Source organism: Motacilla alba, chromosome Z (genome assembly GCF_015832195.1).
Source record: "Motacilla alba alba isolate MOTALB_02 chromosome Z, Motacilla_alba_V1.0_pri, whole genome shotgun sequence".
Taxonomy (NCBI): Eukaryota; Metazoa; Chordata; class Aves; order Passeriformes; family Motacillidae; genus Motacilla; species Motacilla alba.
Window position 1 is genome coordinate 71,069,018 of NC_052046.1, and position 20,344 is coordinate 71,089,361.

The 20,344-nt window shown below is 42.2% G+C and overlaps 1 protein-coding gene across 6 annotated transcripts in view; it reads left to right on the forward strand.

Moving 5' to 3' along the window:
- Positions 1-20,344, forward strand: part of ZNF462 (zinc finger protein 462) — a 90,026-nt gene that overhangs the window by 14,394 nt on the left and 55,288 nt on the right. The window lies entirely within an intron of this gene.

Below are 20,344 nucleotides of genomic sequence, written 5' to 3' on the forward strand. Positions count from 1 at the left end.
CAGTTGCAATTTGGTGATGGGAGGAGGGGATGCATATAAAACATGGCTTGTGTGTGAAGACTGTTTGTTCTGTTCCACAGTAACTCCATCCTTAAAACTGCTCCTCTGGCCCCGTTCAGATTTTTTGTTTGGAGCTGTGGGGCTCTGGCACTTCTGCATAGGGCACTTGCAAATGAATGGCACTGAGGAGTTATATGGGACTTGAACATCATCTCTCAGGGCAGAATGCCTTCTTGGCTCCATAGATGTGCCATGGTGTGGCTGTTTCATCATCAGAAGTATTAAGGATGCAGGCAAATCAAAAGATTTTTTTAAGAGTAAAGTATGGGCACTCTATGTTCTGTCTACCCATGTCATTTCCATGGTAGGTTGTGCTTTGTAGTGGCTGGTAATTTTGTGCTTTTCCTGGTGGTATTGGAACAGTTTTCAGAGCATGCTGGAGGAATGTTCATCAGAAGTGCTTCTTTGTACACAAATGAACAATGCCACCAGATATTGTCTGCACGTTTTCTCATAGACCATCTCTGTACTGCGAAGAAAATGCATTGTCCTTGACTTTTTTCCTACTGAAAAAGGTGCTACTTGCTGAAGATAGTTTATTATAAATAACTACTAAGATGATAATCTCACCACAGCATGCTTGGCAGTCTTCCACTGAGTTAGCCTGTTTCAGCAAGGAGCTGTCGCTTAAGATACAAAGCAATCTGCAGGGACATATGATCACACACACTGACTGTTTTCTCAGTCATCATGGATGCCTTATCGTTTCCTGTGCCTGTAATTAGGAACTGGAATTATTATCTGGTGAACCAGCAGGATCCACCTCCAGAAAGATGGACCCGAGTTCCCACCTCACTAACATTTTGGTTGCAGAGAAGTTCTCAGTTGTGGAGGCTCTAGTAGAAGAATATCTGTTAGACATGGGCTCTTTGCCTTTTATTTTTGTCACAAGGATGGATGTGAACTACTGGGGAAAGTATATTTTTGAGATATATGTGTGTGTGTGTATATATATATATATATATATATATATATATATATAGCAGTCGTTCCTATTAGAAATTATGGAGAAATGCAAGCCTGCCCTTGGCAGTGGTGTAGTGAGGGTGTTTTTTTTATGGTTAGCTTTGTTTGGGTAAATAATGACTTCGGGATCTCTGAATGTTTTGTTTTGTAAGGATGCTGTCCAGAAGAAAGATTATGATTAAGAGGTAAGGGACAATATCCACTTTTTATGAGAGTATCAGAAAACTAGTATTAGTATCTGTATACACCTAGTGTCAAGATTTGGCTGTAGTCACAGAGCTGGACGGTGACTTTTTTGAATGTGAAAAGTTTACAATGCTTTGTGGTACATGACTGTTGAGTTATCATGTTATTGCAACAGTTACGTGATGGATATCAGTGCCAAACTTTCTTTCAATTAGAGTGCTGGCAAGTGTTTGCCTTTTATTTGTTTGAAAACAACTTGATCAGCCCATCTCTACTGCTTTGTTGACAGTATAATATGAATCAGAACTTTTTCTAACTTCCATGTTACTCATGGATTTTGTTCTGTGGTGCTTGATGCTTCTCAGTCCTAAAAACTTTTCTTTAAAGCTTGGGCATCTGTGGTTGCTTTGAAGTGTGGAATGTGATATTTAGTGGAAGAAATTGTTCCAGTTCTTCATTTGAGGTGGAACAAATGAAGATACCAGCAATGATGATGGACTTTTTCTTCCACTAGATTTGGCAGATGATGTTAAATCCATGTATCTCAAGGAGATCAGTGAGAAAGCAGGACATGAAGAATTTAGGCAGACACTGACTTGCAAGGCTTAATATCAGCCCTCTTTTTCCCCCCGAGACGTTGCAAAAGCATGGAATTGACTCATCCAGACAGAGAGATGCCAAATCTTTATCTAGTGAGGGTATCCTTCCCTACAAACTCTACAAAGGCTCTGCTCTTTTCCTGTGAAGTTGTAGGAGGAGATTCATGGTGGAACGGGCTCTGCTCACATCTAAGATGAGGAAATTACTGGAGCAGGTTCCTGGTATTCAATGTCTCACATGTGACTGTGGATTGTTCTTCATCTCAACATCTGACCCAGATGCTTTTGCACTCTGGGATGGCTCTTCAGAGTCTGTCATGTCCATAAATCACTTGCCTTGGATGACCTTGTGTCTTTAAGGAAAATCCTGTGGAACAGTAAGCTTCAACCTTACTGAAGGACACAGTCTGAAGAGCCAGCTCATTAAGCGAGCTTTGAAGGGTGTGCTCTGCAGAGCAGCTTCCTGTTATTTGGTTAATGGTTGACCTAGTTCTACTGCCATATGCCTCCTGGAACGCATTCTAATATAAAATATGTGCTAAAGCAAGACTGGGATAATAGATGGAACATCAGAGCCTCTGTGGAACAGAAATCATATAATGCTGTGGCGTTTTGGAGGGTATCGTAGTTGCTAAAAATGGCAATATCTTCATGGAACTGTGCTGATTCTGATGGCAAACTCAGGAATGTTAAACACAGCCACCCATGTTGGGTTTTTTTCAGGCTGGCCTTGTACAAAAGGTTTGTATCAGTAATTCCCCGTGCTCCGTATGTGAAGCTAAAGTTAGGTAGTGAAGCATTCAGAGTGATATTACAGCTGTGAGAAAAGATTAGATTAGATTTGGCTAAAGGCAGGAGGATTTTTTCCCTGTGGTAGGTGTTTTTTCCATTGCAACCATGGATTAGCAATTTTTTTTTTTTCCCTTTTTAAATGCTGGCTAGAAGCCAGAAATTGGTATTTGAGCTTTTACCTGATAACAGAGACTGCATATTTATGTACATACTTACACTTAGGCAAAAATATGAGAAATTTGGAGGTAGTGGGTAAAGCTCAACCTCCAGCCTGGATGAGGCTTTCAGATGTGCTGAAGTTCTGAAGAACCTGACCGGCTGTGTTTTCTGGTTGATTTGGTTTTCTGCCCTAGGAAGGGGAAGGATGTATGATAACAACTGTTTTCATAAGCAAGTGTGCATTATGGCAGAACAAGGGGAAGGGAAAATTAAAGCCACGTTGTGTAACCTCTCGAGAGCTCGGGGCTCTATCAGTAGAGGTCGGCGATTTATTTTTCTTCTGGCAGTGTGGGAAACTGAACTTCTCAGCAGACAACACCACGTTGTGTGTTCACACAACCTGGCAGTGGCCAACCTTTGTCTCTTGGGTTGCAGATGGCTTGCAAACAGTCCAGGTGTGAATTCTGGGCAGAGGTATGTCACCACAGCGGTGGGGGTGGCTGGGGCCAGCCCAATTTGTCTGTGTGGGAAGCAAAGCTGTCAGGACACGCAAAGGCAGCTGCTGCTGATGAGCACGAGGAGTGCCCAACCTTCAGAGAAGTGGTGGGAAGTCAGGAGTCACAATAATCTTCTGCCTCTCTAACTCCTTCAAGCCTCTTCAGGTGCTTCTGGTGACTCTGTGCTCTTTTGTGCGAGGCTGGCAGTATTTTGGCACATTTGTGTAGCATGCATGCAGCAACAGTGTTGTGCAGTTTCCACTTCTTTCTTAGCATTTAACGCTGAACTGAGCTTTTTGTAGGAGAGCTGCCTGGTGGAAAACAAAACTGCAACATTTTTAGCAGGACCACGGTGTGTTGTGTGAGCCGTAAATCATATTGGTCATGAAAAAAAAAAAGGAAAAAAAAAAAAAAGAAAAATCTCTGCGACTGACACAAGCACAGCTATTTGTGCAACCTGATCAGAACAAAGGATAATGCTTCTGCTGCAAGATCAGACAGATCTGACGTTTCAGCAGGCTGGGCAAATGAATGGCGGAAGTGGTCCGCCTCCTCTTATCCATTGTCTCAAAGATGCAGGCTCATAGAGAAGAAAGGGAGTTTGAATAGGGCTTCTGAAGGAATATGCTGCTTTGTGTTTTGTGGGAAGAGAGCAAGGAGGAGTTCTAGAAGTTCTCTGCACTGGCAGGCTGACAAGCTCGTAACAGGAAAATGTGGCAGTGGACTACTGGTGTTGAAGGAGCACTTTCGCTTCTGTAGCCCGCCTAGAAAATCTGATCTGTGATTAGGAAACTGGTGAAATGTTCCAGGCCTGGAATGTGGGACCAAGTCTATCCTGGAGGAAGGTCAGTGGGTCTTTAAATCCAGTGAACTCTGACCTCCTGCTTGAGACTTCTTCCATACTTCTTTTTTTTCCTCTTTTCTTTTTTTCCTGTGTCCCCTGAATAGTCGGTGTGCTCTGGGATACCTCTCAGTTGAGTTCCTGATGGGATTTTTGCATTGGAAGGGCTGGACTGATCAAATTACTGGGACAGTCAGGACCTTCTACTTGGGAGATTCTTGTGGTTTTTCGTGTTCCAGCTGTCAAATTAACCCAACTGGGATTTTAGTAGCAATCTCCCTTTTTAAAAGCATAATGAAGCCAAGGAAATGTGAGAAGGGAGAGACCAGGACAGGGATTTTTGATAAGCTGGGTAGAATTGAGGTTACTTCACATTTCAGAACTATAATATATGACTTCCAGCCTCAAGAGGTATTGCAGCTGAGAAATGAATCCTTTGGAGGGTGGGGTGTAGAATTTATACCGTAACCTGGCTGGTTAGATCTCTGTACATTACCTTTTTGCATGGTCACTGGGACTAGAAAATGCTAGCAGTTATAGGTGCACCATGATCAGAAAGCTTTCATACGGAACCAGTTTTCTTTAAAGTCAAGCATTCCTTGGCTCAGGGATCAACAGCTGTATTTTTTTTAGCAAACACACTATTTTTCTTTAAGTTAATGGAGATTAGATTTGTGTCTGTGATAACAGAACCGGTCTTGGTCGTCCATGAGATCCCTTCTGCCCTTTGTTTTCCCACGTACAGCCTAGACAATTCTGTCAGTCCAAAAGAGACATAAATTAATTCCACAGGATGCTGACAGTCCGTCATCAGCATGCACTGGGAACAAAGCTGCTGCTTTAGAATCCCACCTTTAAAAAGGCACATCAGAAAGTCATCAGGCTCTCCTGATTGGAAGCCTCTGTTGAAAGTTTCAAATGGGTGAAGGATGGGCTGCCATGATTGGCGTGTTCAGTGTCCCAAAGCAATTGTGAAAATTCACAGACTCACAGCAAGGGTCAGGTTGGGAAGTGACCACTGGAGGTCATTTGGTCCAACCTCCTGTTGTCTCTTTCAATAGACAGCCACAGCTCCCCCAGCCTTTCCTGGTGAAGGAGATGCTCCAGGCCCTCCCTCACCCCACAGCCTTTGCTGGCCCTGCTGCAGGAGCTGTGTGTCCCTCCTGCCCTGAGGAGTCCAGAGCTGGACAGGGCACTCCAGAGGCGCCTCCAGGGCCGGGCAGAGGGGCAGGATCCCTCCCTGGCCTGCTGGCAATGCCCTTCCCAGTGCACTCCAGGGTCCCGTTGGCCTCCTTGTTCCCAGGACACTCTGCTGGCTCAGGACAGCTCTTTGTCCCCCAGGACCTCCAGGTCCTTCTCTGCAGAGCTGTTTGCCAGCAGATCACCCTGGCCTGTGCTGGTGCTTGGGGTTATTCCTGCCCAGGTGCAGGACCCTGCATTTTTGCATTTCAGAAGGTCCTGCTGTACCCATCCCTTTAGGCCCTTGAGAAGGGCAGCACAGCACTCCCAGCTTTGTATCAGCAGTGAACTTGCTGAGGGGACACTCTCTCCCAAGCCATTAAACAGTAGTGGACCCAGTACCAAACCCTGGGGACACCACTAATTACAGCACTCTGCGCCACTGGTCACATCCTCTGAGACCTGCCCTTCAGCCACTTCTCAGTCCACCTCACTGTTCCCTCTGTTTATTCTCAGCAGAGGCTAAAAAGCCATCCCAGAGGATGTGCCATGCTGGATTTGACCCAAAAACCACCAGCATGTGTTTCCGGCTTCTTTGACCTAAGGGGAATAATATTGGGCACAGGAAATAATACCACTAGTGTTGCTCCTTTATCTAACCAGGGTTGCAAACTGTGTCTGAACTAAGTGTTATTTGGACAGAGTGATCGAAAATGTTTATATTCCAAAAATGTCTAGTGGAAGGAGTTCAATGAGCTTTCAATCCATGTCTGGGTGTGAGGACAAGGAGAAAAATCTCATGGTTGCACATAAATCTCTCAAAAAAAAAAAAAAAGAAAAAAAGAAAAAAGAAGTAGTGTTCTCTCAATTATAAAGTTTTGGGTCTAAAAGTGAAAGAACAGTATCAGCCTGGCACTAAGCAGGGATTAAAAGGTCAACTGTATCACTGAAGGGTGCAAAATGATTTCTTACAATCTTCTGCTTACTCACCTCTTCAGGAAATAGGGGGACAGCAGAGGATCTTGGCTAGGTTTGGAGATCTTGAGGAAAGTATCCTTTGAAGCTGTTACATTCCCAATACATTCTAAATTCAAATTAGGCAGATGACATCCTTGTGGGATATTTTTATTATTTTCTTAGTAATATGACTCCTAGAGATGTAAGACAGCAGCACCTATCTCTGCTTTCTGAAAATTCAGAGCACTGTGCCAGTCAAAAAGCTGATAATTTTTTTTGCCAAAAAGAAAAAAAAAGGCTACATTGTGGCCTAAATCAAAGAGGAAGCATGGAGGATTGGCTTGCATGAAACTCTGAATGACAGCAATGTGCTTGGGCTCTCAGGCATCTGTCAGGTCAAGCAAAGTGGATTTCTGAAGTTCCTGTGGACAAAACTTGAATTTTGGAATTTATCAATTACACTTAAAAGACTACAGCAGACTTTTGGGCTGTCATCAAATGTTCTCAGTGGAGCTGAGCTGAAGGAGACAAATGATCAAAACATGTATTTGTACCATCTTTAGATCTGCATCTGACATATTTTGTGGTTTGGTTTTGGTTGGTTTTTGGTCTTTTTCCCCTCCACCAAGTTACAGGGATTGAGAATGGGTCAGTGCCTCAGGGATCATCTGGATGGAGGCACCTGTTTCTTGCAGCTCTAGGAGAAAGGGACCATGCAGAAAGTGCAGCAGAGTCACAGATCTCCTAGGCCATTGGCTTTTCTGGTGTATCAGAAGACTTTTGGATCTTTCCAAGACTGAAGTAAGCAATGACCTTGCTTTGATGTATCAAACAAACAACACCAGTGTTGTGCCTTTGAGAGCCCTGATTCCAAAGAGATAAGCAAGGGTTTTCCTTTGTATTTTGGACCCATTCCATTCAAAACAAAAGCATCCCACAGGTCAGACAAGAAGGGTATCTGACAGGATTTAAAGAGACTTTTCCTTTTTTCTGTCTGTTTTCTATGCCAATAATTTGTATTTTTTATATGTGTCAGACCTAAAAGTTCATCATACAGTTTCTATCTATAAAAGACAGAAAATGCGGAACAGAAAATGGTCTGTGACTCACTCAAGCCACTGTGTTGGATTTGCAGCCTGTGTGGACTTGAAGGAAGATTCCTGTCTTCCTTTTAATTAAAAAAAAAAAAAAAGTGATCCTGCAAAGTAGTAGATATTTAAAATTGTTAGAATAGCTAAGTGGACTAGGCTGGAAATGCTCATGATAGTAAAGGTTTGAAGCCTGGAAAATCGTGCTTCACCATGAGAGCTCTCAGGTAGTCCATTCCACCCTTTCAGAGGTTTTCAGGAGTGACATTTGGAGGACTAAAAGCAGCCAATTTGCCTGTCTGTGCACAGTACTGCAGGAATCTGAAGTCTGTATAAGGCTGTAAAAAGATGCAGTGGCTGGGAGTTAGACAAAAAAAAGATGCTCATTGTGGAAACAATTCTTAGTTTCTAATTGAATTGCAGGACAAAAATATTAAGAGCTACTGGAATTTCTGATGGACTGTCAAAAGTTGCAAGGGGTCAAGTGTAGCTTCTCCTCAGATGCTGTGGTGGGAAACAGGCTTGATTGAGTTGGTTGTGGATAAATTGTGAACCTCCAGCAGGAGGACTCCCAGTGCTGCCATCTCAATTTAGGGATTAAAGCCCATCTGATGAGAATCCTGCCATGTAGAGCTGCAGGGAGTCCAGGGAGATGGTTGTGTTCTACCAGAATATGCAAGAAGATTCTTCCACACCTGGCAAAGGAATGGGAAGCCAATAAACCAAATTAGGTGAAATGATAAGGCAGACTGTGGGTTTGTAGTTATCAGTTAAGGCTTGATTATCTGTACTGGGCATTCCTCCATATCTCCATTTTAGGCTTAAAACTATGGACAAGTGATATGCATTTTGTTCTCCAAGTGAAATCTGTGCAGAAGGTTGGTGGAAGCTGCTTACCTCTTCACAGTCTGATGCATTTTTTGTTGTCTCTACCAAAGAGGAAAAAAAAGGAAATAGAATTTTTTTTTTTCCAGTCCTGACGGAGCTACTGTAGATTTTCACACAGTAATTTCTAAAGGATAAATAAATCCCCCAGAAGGAACATCTCTGGTTTCCTCTGGAATTTAGCAGCACTTTAGTCACCCCAAACTTTAATCCTGGTTTTACAGATGGGAACCAGAGGCTTTTGTCATGTAGTTACCGTAGAGGAGGCTGCTGCACAAAAACCCAATCATAACTTGTCAACATGTCAGTTTCCTAGGGTAACCTAACATTCAGCTACAGATAGCCCAACCAAGCCATCCGAAATTATTATTAGCAGTAGAATTATTATTGTAAATGCTTTTAAGTAGGTTTGAAGGTCTCAGCAACTTCAGTAGTTAATTTGGTTATTTGGTTTCATTCTTTTCATAGTCATCTCTCAAAATCTTAGGCTGTGGTCTGTCAAGGGTGATAAATCCAGGAAACCTAGAGATTAGGTAGTTTTGTCAGTTTTGTCTTCCGTGCATATAAAAGACTTTAACAGTAAGCACTATCATTAGATCCTCTTTTTTGATAACTGATGCAGAAACAAGTCAGTTTCAGGGGAAAAATAGTTCATTAGCTTGGTTTTGAAGGTCAGCAGTAGAGGCCTCACTGTAAATGCACTTTTTTTTTTTTTTTCCTTTCTAACCAATTGCTATAGCAGGATGAAGGAGGATTTTGATTTCCTAATTGACAGGTTGTTTTCAATTCTTAATTTATAGTTTCAGTTTTGGAAGGGTTCTTTCAAGATTCACAGCTCTGTATGGCAGCAGTCTGACTGAAGGAGGTAGAAGACAATGGGAGAAGGAAGGAGATCACGAACGAAGAAGGGGAAAGATGTTGAAGCTGTTCCCCTTGTTTTTGGAATGAGTGACTATTTTAACCTGTAAATAACACTCTGATTAGTGGTGTCCCATCATGAAATGCTAGTAAAGATAAGATAAGATATAAAAAGATCGCTTACTCGTGACAAACCACTTTTTCTCCATTTCTCTCCCATGTTCTTTGTCAAATCTTTCCTCCCAGGCATGGGTGCAAGCCCTTTTGTCTTCAGCTTGGACACTTCCTTTCTTCTAATAATCAAGCCTACAGATATAGGCCCTGTGTGCTCACCTGAAAAGGAAAAAAATTTTTTTTTTTTGACAGTGAACCTTCACTTCTGAAATGATCCTGTAGTGCAGGTGGCTTAGAGGTACATGATATCAGTTATTTTGTCAGCTTTGCAACACATCTGAAGGGCAGGCCCTCCAGGAAGGGTGAACAATAGCACCAATCCCTGATTAGCATGTCTGGGTTCTGCCTCCTTCACCTTCCGAGACCTGGGAGATCTATTGCAGGTTCTGCTTTCAGGTGAGGAGAAACTCACTCCTGTTTCAACCCTCCACTTCATAATAAAAGGCTGTAGTGAGCACTGATCCACACAAAGGTCTGGTCCTCAGCTGGGGAAAACTGGCAGAGCTCCAGCAAATTTCTAGAAATAAAAACCTAGAGAAGTCTCTAAAACCACAGCAGTTGCTGGGACTTGCACAATATTCTACAGCTTGCAACAATACAGCAGCATGAAGCTGGGATGACACTGATGGCTTAATATTTCTTGTGATCTCCTGGGTGTTGGGTTTGGGTGTTTTTTTGTTTGTTTGTTTGTTTTGGTTTGGGTTTTTTTTTTGGGAGAGTGAAGATCCTAAGGCGAGAACTTTGCTCCTGTTCTCTTGGTGGCATTGGCTTGGGTGGCTTTGTTTTTCTTTGAAAGTTGATAGCAGAAGACTATCCAACCTTCAGGAGTGGAGCCATTATATGTGGGGCTGTGCAACAGGAGCCAAAGTTTAAAAATAAAATGCCAGGCTGCCTTCCTGGGGATCCAGACATAGCAAACACACACGCGCACACATACGCAGGACCTCGGCTGGCCACGGCTGTATCAGTTACAGAGCCCAGAGCAGCAGACAATGAGAACCAGAAAGGGAGCCTTGTTCCTCAAAAAGAAAGAGGAAGAAATACAAGGCTTCTGTAGCCTCGGATGCCAGTTTCTGGTGTGCACAGGAGGCCCCTCAGCAGCAGAAGGTTAAGGGACACACAAGTGCCAGTCATTCCTGGTGATGTTTGCTGTCGGTCCTTCCTGGCCCTGCCTTCTCTCTCCCACATTTTCTCTGCCCTACTGAGTAAGGGGTTCTGAACTCAGCAGTCCTTTTTGAGAATGTGCTCCTTTCTTAAGAGAGAAAAGCAGTGGCTTTCGTGTCATACTGAGTGACCAGGATGGCAAACACCTTCAGAAGAAAGGAAGGACCAACTATTTTGGCTTCAGAGCTGTGTTGCTCACGTGTTTATCTGTTGGACTGCAGAAATAGCAGATGATCAGATCATCTTTCTAGAAGACCTGGAGAATGAGAGGCATACAGAGGAGATAGTGGATAGACCAGGAAGAATAATTTGTGGCAGAAAAGCAGAAAGGTATGGCTTAGTGCCAGGAATACAGCTTGGAAAGTGAGGCAAGTTATGTTAGAAAGGGATGGCCTTATGAAAGAAAAGGTGACTCTACTCAGATAAACAAGTCTAGGAACGAAGGAAGATACAATTCTTCATTAATTATGAATGTGGAGAGGGATGAAGAAGGCGAAAGATTTAACCCTTTTTTGCCTGCTTCAGAGTGCTGATCTGATCTCACACCAACTTCTGATTGTGAGCTGGGCTGGCCAGGGTGGGAAGCCAGGGTTCCTCCAGGGTCTGGGTGTGGAGCAGCTGGGATTGTTCTTTTCTCAGGCGACCCTGACAGAAACTGTGTGCAGGAGACAGTTGTGTACAGCCTTACCTGTAGCCTGTGCTCCACCTCAGGTGTGCTGAAAGATTGGAGCCCCTGCTTTTGACTGCATGGTGTGCCCAGATGCACCTGGTAGTAAATGCAAACTGAGTTTTTAGCCAGGTGTCTTCCAACTGCACCAAGAATGTTTGTGTATCTCAGTTGACAGCTACAGGCAGGAAAAAAAAAACCAAAAAACCAAAACAACCAGCCAAAGGAGAGGTGTTTTTCCTCATCTCTGCCCAGGCAAAGTAGCAGTCACAGCTGCCCATGACACACTTGGCTTTCAGCAGAGCTCAGGCTGGTTCTGCTCTGCAGACATAGGATGAAGCATGCTCAGTGTGCTTCCTTTCAGCAGGAATGCCAGCAGTATCTTGGATTACTACAGAGGCTGCTCTGTGTCTGTAAGCTCCTTTTGCAGAGTTTGGGTTCACATGAAATGGGATCAGGAGTCCTCGGTAGGCTGTGCATGGCTCTGAGCACAGAGCCTTTTGGAAAGATGTGTTTTCTTAGACATCCAGACTCTCAGTAGGGAACACTTATTTTATTGAAAAACCTTATTTTCAGAAAAAACCATAGTAGCTTCACATACTGGTTGAACATAGGCTGAAGGTGATGTGTAGCCTAAAGGTTTTGCAGGACGTGATTCTCATACAATCTAAGCATTTAAAAAAAAATCTATAAAATACCTTTGTCTTGCTTGTGGTGATATACAAACAATGAAGGATAGGTGCAACTGTCAGCATGTGAAAACTAATTGCTTGGTTTGCTGCTGTCATAAATTTTGTCAGCCAGGGTGGAGTGGAAGTGTGCACATGCTTTGTGGCTCCAGCTAGCATGTGTGAAAGAGAGGTCTGATTAAATCAAACTTCCTCTTCTATGGTCTTGAATATCTCCTGCTTGAAAAAAAGACACTAAGGAAGACCCAGAGAGTTCCTCTTGCAGGTATCTTTATGAAGGTGCTATAAAGGAGACTCTCTTTGATGACTGCTACTGAGTATTGATGGAGTTTTGTCCAGATTATTTAATAGAACAGAATTGTTATTATGTTTTTGACTATTTAGAAGACTTTTGGAAGAAAGACACAGCAGTTTGGGCAAAGTCCTCTTAAGAGAAAAGCCTCTCAGATCACCCAAGAATTTCAGTTTTTCTAGCGGCCAGCCCTGTAGAACAAATATTCTTCCTCACCCTCATAAAAAGCTTCCCTAAAAAGGCAGGGTTTTTACCATGTGCATCTTCCACTGCAATGTCAAGTAATATGAGGGTTAGACCATGTTCACCAACCCCAAACCCCATCTCCACTGGTTTTCTCCTCTGCAGCCCTGCAGACATTTTGCCAAGTTGACCTAAATTCTTCAGCAAAAGACCTGGATTCTGTGCAGAACCCAGGTGGAAATGGCAACTCCAGCTAGAAAATAATTACAAAGATAAATAAAGAGCATCAGCTGTATCCTTGTGTGTGGTGTTTTGATTTACCCTTCCTTCTGGAATTACAACTTCTGCCACGCTGCAGAGCTTTTTCATTTCTTCTTCTTGTGGAAAGTTAGCACTGGGATTCCAGGGGCAGTGGCACCTGAAGGTAGCATGGCATCACAGGGAAGGGCTGGGGTCTGGAAAGCCACTTTGTGCTGCTGGCTGTGCCACAGACCAGCTGTGTGACTGGGAGGCAGGCTGCTTCTCTTCTTTGTGGTTCTCCACCACCAGGTAAAGGAGGAAGGCTTTTTTGTAGTGCAGACTCACCCAACTTGCTTTTCACACAGACAGAGCCCACCAAGTGTGGCCTGAACTTGGTGAGTCAAATAAACTGGTTGTGATTGGATGGAATAGACTGTCAGTGTTGCTGCCTGAAATACTTACAGATACCTGCCTTTTTGTTTCTTATCTGCAACTTGAAATCGCGAGCCTTCAGATTTCATTTTGAATTTGCAGCCATTTGAAAACCAGGGAGATACTTCAGTCTTTGCTGTCTCTGAGAGCAAAGTCACTTCTGCTGACCTTAATGACTTGTCTGTGATAAATGAATGGAAACCTGAAACATATGATCCTGTCCTTTGTCATGCTCCAGCGTTCCATAAACAGCAGAAGGGAAAATGAAATTTGCGCAGAACTGATTGTTCACTTGTCCCATAGACACTTTGTCAATGAGGTCATAAATTAATGTGGAACTTTGACTCTGCGTGCATTCCTGCAAACAAGAACCCACGCCTGAATGAATGCTTGTTGCTAGAAATGAATATAAAAAAAAAAAGCGCAAATGCCTTTTATTCAAATGACTTTTAAAAGGGAAAAAAGTCTAGAGTGGACTGCAAACCACATTAGGTTCCTTTTTTTTTCCTTCCATACCGTTCAAGGATGTTGGCTAAAAACAAATCAAATGTCTCAGAACACTCTTTGAACTCTGGTGTCATGTATGCCTCTTTTGGGATGAAAGAAACAGGCAGGAGATCCACCTAACTGGCAAGGGGTGTTGCTGAATGCTCTGTCTGAAGAGCTGTTCACTTAGCTGGATTCTTAATGCATATTCATGTTGGTTTTATATGTTATTGTCCTTGTCTCCTCTCCATTGGTAAATGAAAAGCACCCTGTGCCTTTCCAACCATCATAAATCTTTTTTTTTTTTTTTTAACGGCTGAGTGCATCATAGGTCTTCATGCTTTAGGTTTTGCTTTCTGGTTTTCTTTGCTTGCTTGTTTTTCTTTTCCTTGCTTGCTTGTTTCCATCTTTATTCTTTTAGTAGCAGGAACAAGATAGAATTCTTTACATGGTTCTGCTTTGAACTTAATCCTGCTTTATTTTAAAATTTGCTTGAGCTGGAGGATTCAATGACACTTGATCTACGGAAAGTACTTAGATGTACATCTTGGAAGAGCAGCAAGTTGGGAGGGTTTTAAGCGCCTTCCCTTTAAGTCAAACTTGGTTCCTTTTTCTTTTTTTTTTTTTTAATGGTTCTACAATAGTCAGTAAAGATAATAGGAATTATGTACCCATTTGCTTTGGAACTGTGGAATGCAGCACATGTGCCTTTGTCGTTATCATAGGTGAATTTACTTTGCTGAAATCACTGAGAGCCAGAAAACCCTTCCTTTGCTTTCAGAATATTACTTCTGAACTTCCCAGATTAAAAGGCAAGCTAAATTCCATAATTCTGTTTGTATCTCATCAGGCTGAACGTTCTGTTTGACTTATAGATGAAATTTAAACCACCACAGGGCTTCAGTGTTCTAGGTTTCTTTTGCATGTTTTGAAACTTTTTTTTCTTCCATCTTTCTTAGCTTAAAAATATCTTACCCACTCCTATCCACTTCTGCATGCAGAGTAAATGTCAAGGTTTGCCTAGCTGTGGAGTTATTTAGACAGAGGCACTGCAGTTCCAAACAGCCTTTTTGGGTCCCAAAGCACATAGCCAAAAGCAGAATACCTGTCCTGAAGAGCCACTGTGTCACCAATTTTCAATTATGCAACCACATTTGCAGCAAAAGAAGGATTTTTCTGAGGCCAAGTCTTATTAGAAAACCATTTATTGGACATTTCTTTAACGGTTCTCCTGAGGCTTGTCTTTATTGCTTCTTATTATACACAAAACCAAAATCCTGACAAAGCCTGAGTTGCCACTGGGCTGCCTTTCCTTGAATTTGTCCAAAAATCTAAGAATGGTGGGGTGTTAAGTGCATTTTGCTTTTTCCTAATTTGAGATTGTTCAAGTTTTAACTAGGGACACATGTAACTCCTTTTTTTAAAGTCCCTCCACCTTGAATTTCCCCAAGAATTCTCCTCTTTTAGGCCAGGAAAACTGAAAATCTCTTCCAGTCTCCTCTTCTCTGTTTCAAAAACAAAGTATTTGAGTGCTGATTCCAGGTTACTCAGTTGTTGGGTGATTAAGTTTTGGTTTTTGGGTTTTTTTGCCTCAAGAGATACTTTTTATCTTGGCAACATAGTGTTGAATGGAACTTTCCTTGTGACGAGAGACACTGGGGGTTATAGATGCAGTTTGGCAATTGTTTACATATTCTGGAGTGAAGTTTTTGCTTCACTTTTCCTTTTATCAGGTGTATCTTCCTGTATCTTTAAGGTCACGTGAGAAAGGTTCTTCAGAAATGAGAGTCATCTTACGACAATGGAGACTGATTATTTTGTTCTAAAATTAGATTTTGTTACCTTCCTAGATAAATTTAAATGCTCGAAGATTGCTGAGTTTTAAATCATTAAATGCAGAGCATTTGCAACAGCTGAAAAAAAAAACCCAAGGTGTTGTGTAATGGACTTGCAGAAGAGAAAAAAAACTCTTTAAGAGTTCTGTAATGTCCACATATTTGCAAGGATTGTAGCTTTTGAAGGATGCAGTTGCTTATAACCTAAGCCCTTATTACAAAGAAAATCAGGGATTTTTTTATTCTTTATGATCCATTTACTGTTTGAGTATTTCTTAGGAGGAAGAAAAAGAAATTGGATGTCAGTTTCAGGCTGACCCTGAAACAGCTTATTTAAAGCAAAAAATAATTAAACTAGGACAGAAGAACTCCATTAGGAGCTTCAATTTCTTACCATTTTTTATACAACTGAGCTACAGTACTAGATTTCTCTTTAATTTGAATGCATTCATAGTAGTCAGGGACACAAGATGTTTATTACTGGAAAGACATGAAATAAGGTTAACAAGAGGTTGGTTGTGGTTTGTATTTTTTTTTTCTTTTTGTGTGGGAGATTGTTCTTAATTATTACCTGCATAATGAGGTGGTTTATTTTTTTTTTTTAACAGACAGGGACTAACAGCTTTTTCCTTTTTTTTAATGTAATAGTTTCTAATTCCTCTTTGATTAAACCACTTTCTGGCTGGAGAACTTTCATTAACCCTGGTCGATTCACAAATGTTGTGATCCATAATTGCAGGATCACTCGGAATTCCCTTTCCTCCAACCCTGAAGTGCACTGTAGATGTTCCACTTGGTTTCTTCTAGAGCCTGTCTGCCCTCTATGTATCACATTAATGATTATGATTATGAGCCAGAGTGCTATTTTAAGACTTGAGCTTTGTATTATTACACCAACTGCAAAAATTTGATTCCTGGAAGGAGTAAGTGAGTGAAAATGGGGAGTAAAAGGGGTGAGGTTCTCATCCGTACCCAGGATATTGCACTCACGGTGCATCTCAACATGCAATCCAAAGGATTATGTCTACATCTGAGGTTGTTTGGGACAAATAAGCTGTTATTTTGGGCAACGTGTTAGCAGCAACTTGCTCCTCCTTTCCTGCAGCATCCCTTCTCAGCTAGCAGGACCAGCATCTTGCTGCCACCACCACAAAACAGACAGAGCACCTTCACTTGCCCAGGTGGAAAAGAACTCTTGGGAGGGGTTGTCAGAGAGAAAGGTGTCAGCCTAATGGTAATCACTGGTCTGAGATCTGTCAAGTGCTGGAAAAGTGTATGTTCTGTTACCTGGGGCAGAGATGCTGGCTGCCATGCTGCGTGTGAGTCAGTGGGCAAATAAAACTGTGTATTCTGTCTGGTATTATAAATGGGTCAGTGATGGATTTGTATTACCTGAGGAAATGAACTGGCGGACAGAGAAGCTTCTGCTTGCTGCCCTGCAAATGTCAAATATAGCAGAAAGCTTGGGGGAAGGGGAGGGATAGCTGGAGACAAAGGCAGCGTTAGAATAGCCAGGGTGTCAGTGGAGCTCCTCAAACAAACATGTGCTTCTGAGGGGTAGGCTGGAAGAGCTGAACAATCTCTGGATTTCGCTAATCAGTATTTTCTTACCCTCCAGCAGGGTTTCAGCAGTGGATCTTGCTTTGTAATTGGAGTCATGCATGCGGTTGGTTTGGGTTTGCATGAGGTGGTGTGCTGTTGCACTCAGCTCTGCTGGTTGGTACAGCACATGAATTCTGGTGCTTTGGTTTTATGGGGTTAAAACCATCCCTCTGAATGTCCTTTTCCATCCTCTCCTCATGCTCTCTTGTACTTTTAAAGTACTTCTGGAGCATGTAAGATCTCTGGATGGACTGAGGGAGAGGGCTTCTTACTCCCCAGGGTCCTTAGGAAGCTGAGCTCTTATGGGTGTGACAGACAGGCAGAGGGCTATGGCTCACTTGGATCTGATCCAGGCAATGTTCCTTTGGTTCCCAGCTGCCCTGTGAACTTCTCTTAGCGAGTCTTGAGTGACCAAACAGGGTAACAGAGTGCCAAATTAGGGAAGTGATCTCTGGCTGGAAGATTACTCCTCTCACCAGCCAAGTTCAATCTTTGTCACCACGGCTACATCAGGTCCAATTCAGTTTCTGCACTTAAAGGAGGAATATGAGTCCAGAACAGCAACTTTTCACATACATCTTTCAAGCTAGTGATATTCTGGCTTTATTTGGCTTCACATTTTTTTAGTTGGAGGCCCAAAGCAGAGCTTTCCCCTTTGCATTTGTGGTTTTTGAGTGCTAGTGACTTGGTTTTCAACTCTGTGACTACACTCAGAGTGCCTGCATGTGTTTTAAACCAGCTGTGTTGGCTGGTCTAATCTCAGATCTCTTAAGATTAAAATTCTGTGGCCCCTAAAATAATCCAGCAGTTTCTGTGTTCCCATGGTTTAGCTCTGTCACCAGTTTATAAAGCTGTATTTAGCCTCTGTAAAAATACTGTGCTTGCAAACTGAGATTTGGTCCTCTTTAAAGCTCGCAGCTCACCAGCCACAGCACTGCCAGTGACCATGGAAAGGAGCATGGAGTTCAGGGTGAATGGCAAGATTACTCCTAAAGGCACTGGAGGGTGTTTTAAGGGCAGATGGCTATCAGGAGATAATCTCTTCTCTCTTCAGACTTTGTGACTGTTCTTTCAGTCCACGGTCCAGTGGGGTGTGTGGTGGAGTTTGTCATATCTGCCAGTTTGCCACTGGCAGGACCCCCTTTTAAACAGCTCTGACTTTTCTTGGCAAGGATGAGGTCTTTGCTGGTGCTGTGCCAAGCTGAGGAGCCTGCTCCTCCCCTGCTCCTTCCAGGGTGAGGCTGGTAATGCATCCTTTGTGTGAAAGCTCCTGGAAGGTATTTGCAATGCATGAGAAGGAATTAGGTTGTTTCTGGAGTACCCGGGCACTGGTGCTACCGTGTTCTTCAGCACCACCTACTGACACCTTCCTCTCCCTCTCAACTCAGCACACACCGGGGTTTGCACCTCTTTCTTAACTCGCAGCAACAGCATTACTCGAGGTAATTAACAATACACTCTTGGCTGGAAATTAGAAACCCCAGACCCCAGTGCATTCAGTTCCATTGTGCCATATGGGGAGCACTAATGAGCAGGGTACAAAAGCCAAGCTGCTTGGCTCTGGTGTCTGTTTTCCTCGCCTGGGCCAACCCACTTGCCCCTTGTGTCTGTGGAGAAGAGCACTGAGGGGCAGGGTTGTGCTGGGGAGGTGAATGACTTGGCTCATGCCCTGTTAGCACAGGAACCAAGTGGCAAAACCACATTTCTACTCTGAATTTTTGCCCCATCCTGCTTCACCTCACTCTTAAACTAGTTTTGTGCAGCAAATTAAGTATCATACTTAATCAGGGAGAAAGTCCTACTCTGACCACCCAGTTGTTCAGATTCTCATATATATATTTAGTGTCTTTCTGAACTCTGTAGGGATTAATAACTTGCCATGAAAGTAATTCAGAAGATCAGAAGAAGCCATCCTAGCCTTGCTTGGAGCAAGAGCATTTAATGTTTGAGAGCCTTTCTCATCAGGGAAGTTCTTTATCCTCAGACTCTGTTGCCTATGCTCTGTATCATGTACTGCCTCACAGCTAACCCAAAGTAAAGAGGGACAAAAAAGGCCAGAATTGTAATTTGTATGACAGTTAAAGTTTGTTATTTAATAAGATTGTGGCATTTTATTTGCAATCTGCTTTTATTTCAAAAGTTTGAAGTTTGAAAGTTTCCTTCAGGCATTTGGATGGCCTCTTAATGTGCTTTTTAACAGACCCCAGGACAGAAAGAAAGAGAAGAAATATTATTTGTAAGAAAAGAACGAGTCATCAGCACCTAGGTACCTTGAATCAGTAAAGCCCTAGCAGAAGCAGATAGGTGCCACAATCTGTGATTGTCCTTTCACACCTTCTTCTAAAATCCATGCTGTGCCTTTATTCTGCTATGGTCTTACAGTCAGATGGCTAGTAGGTATTAATATTCAATAATCATGTTTTTCTGGGATTTTGGATTTTTTGTTTATTTGGTTTGCCTTTTTTCCATACCCATTTCTGAGAAGTCATTGTTGTGGGGAACCAGTTGAGTTTATACCAGTGTATCCCTCATTTGGACCCATTTAATCTCATTTATCTGAGAGGTTCTGTGAATCCTTGTTTTCTTGAACTGAAAAAAAACAAAAAAACAACCATGCTTCTGGCAGCAGTGAGAATCATCTCTTCCATGAGCTTTAAGAATTTAAGAATAATGTGGTTTATATATTTTTTTTAATGTAGAAGATTTTGCAAGCTGTTATAGATTTAGTGTGGTATTGGTGTCTGTATTCAGGAACATAAATAAATTTCCACTGTATGGGATTTAGCCATCCTATTTTCCAAGACATGGAGATTTCAGAAAAGTTTGGAAGATAATGTAAAAAGCATGTAGAAGAAGAAGATCTCCTTTTGTGAAATCAGGTCTGAAACCCACTTCAGGTTCAGACAGTCTTTTAGGTAGATGGATAAGGACATTTTGGGAAGAAAATGAGTTTGTGTCTTCTCGGTTTTAATTGTTTTTATTATTAATTTGTAATTAATCTCCAACAGTAAAGTTCTTCCTGAAGATACCTTACATTTTGATATACATTTCCATACAAGTCAAGGGAAATATTTACTGGAAGAATGGAAACACAGGCATCAGCTAATGTATCTCCTATGTCCTTAAGTGTTGAGTTTCAGAATGGAACAAACAACTCAAAACTGGATGTATGGAGATATTGATAATTGAAGCTGTAACCAGTTTTATCATTAATTCCTTCACAAGAAAATATGAACCACAAAGTATGTATATTATGGAGTTGCAACCCAACCCATGGAGTTCTATCAAAACCCGATTGTACCAAATAAAAAAGAAAAAAGAACATTGAAAAAAAGAAATGGTATTTCAGTTTAGTTTATGCTGCTACCAGCTCAGAGGAGTAATTCCAAAGATAGTCCTCAGAGGACCAAGAATTCCAATAGCTTGACTGGAATTCAATCATTGAAAAAGACCCATGAGTTGAATAGGTTTACCTGATTGTAGTTGATAGTTGAATTTAATCCCCGAATTCTT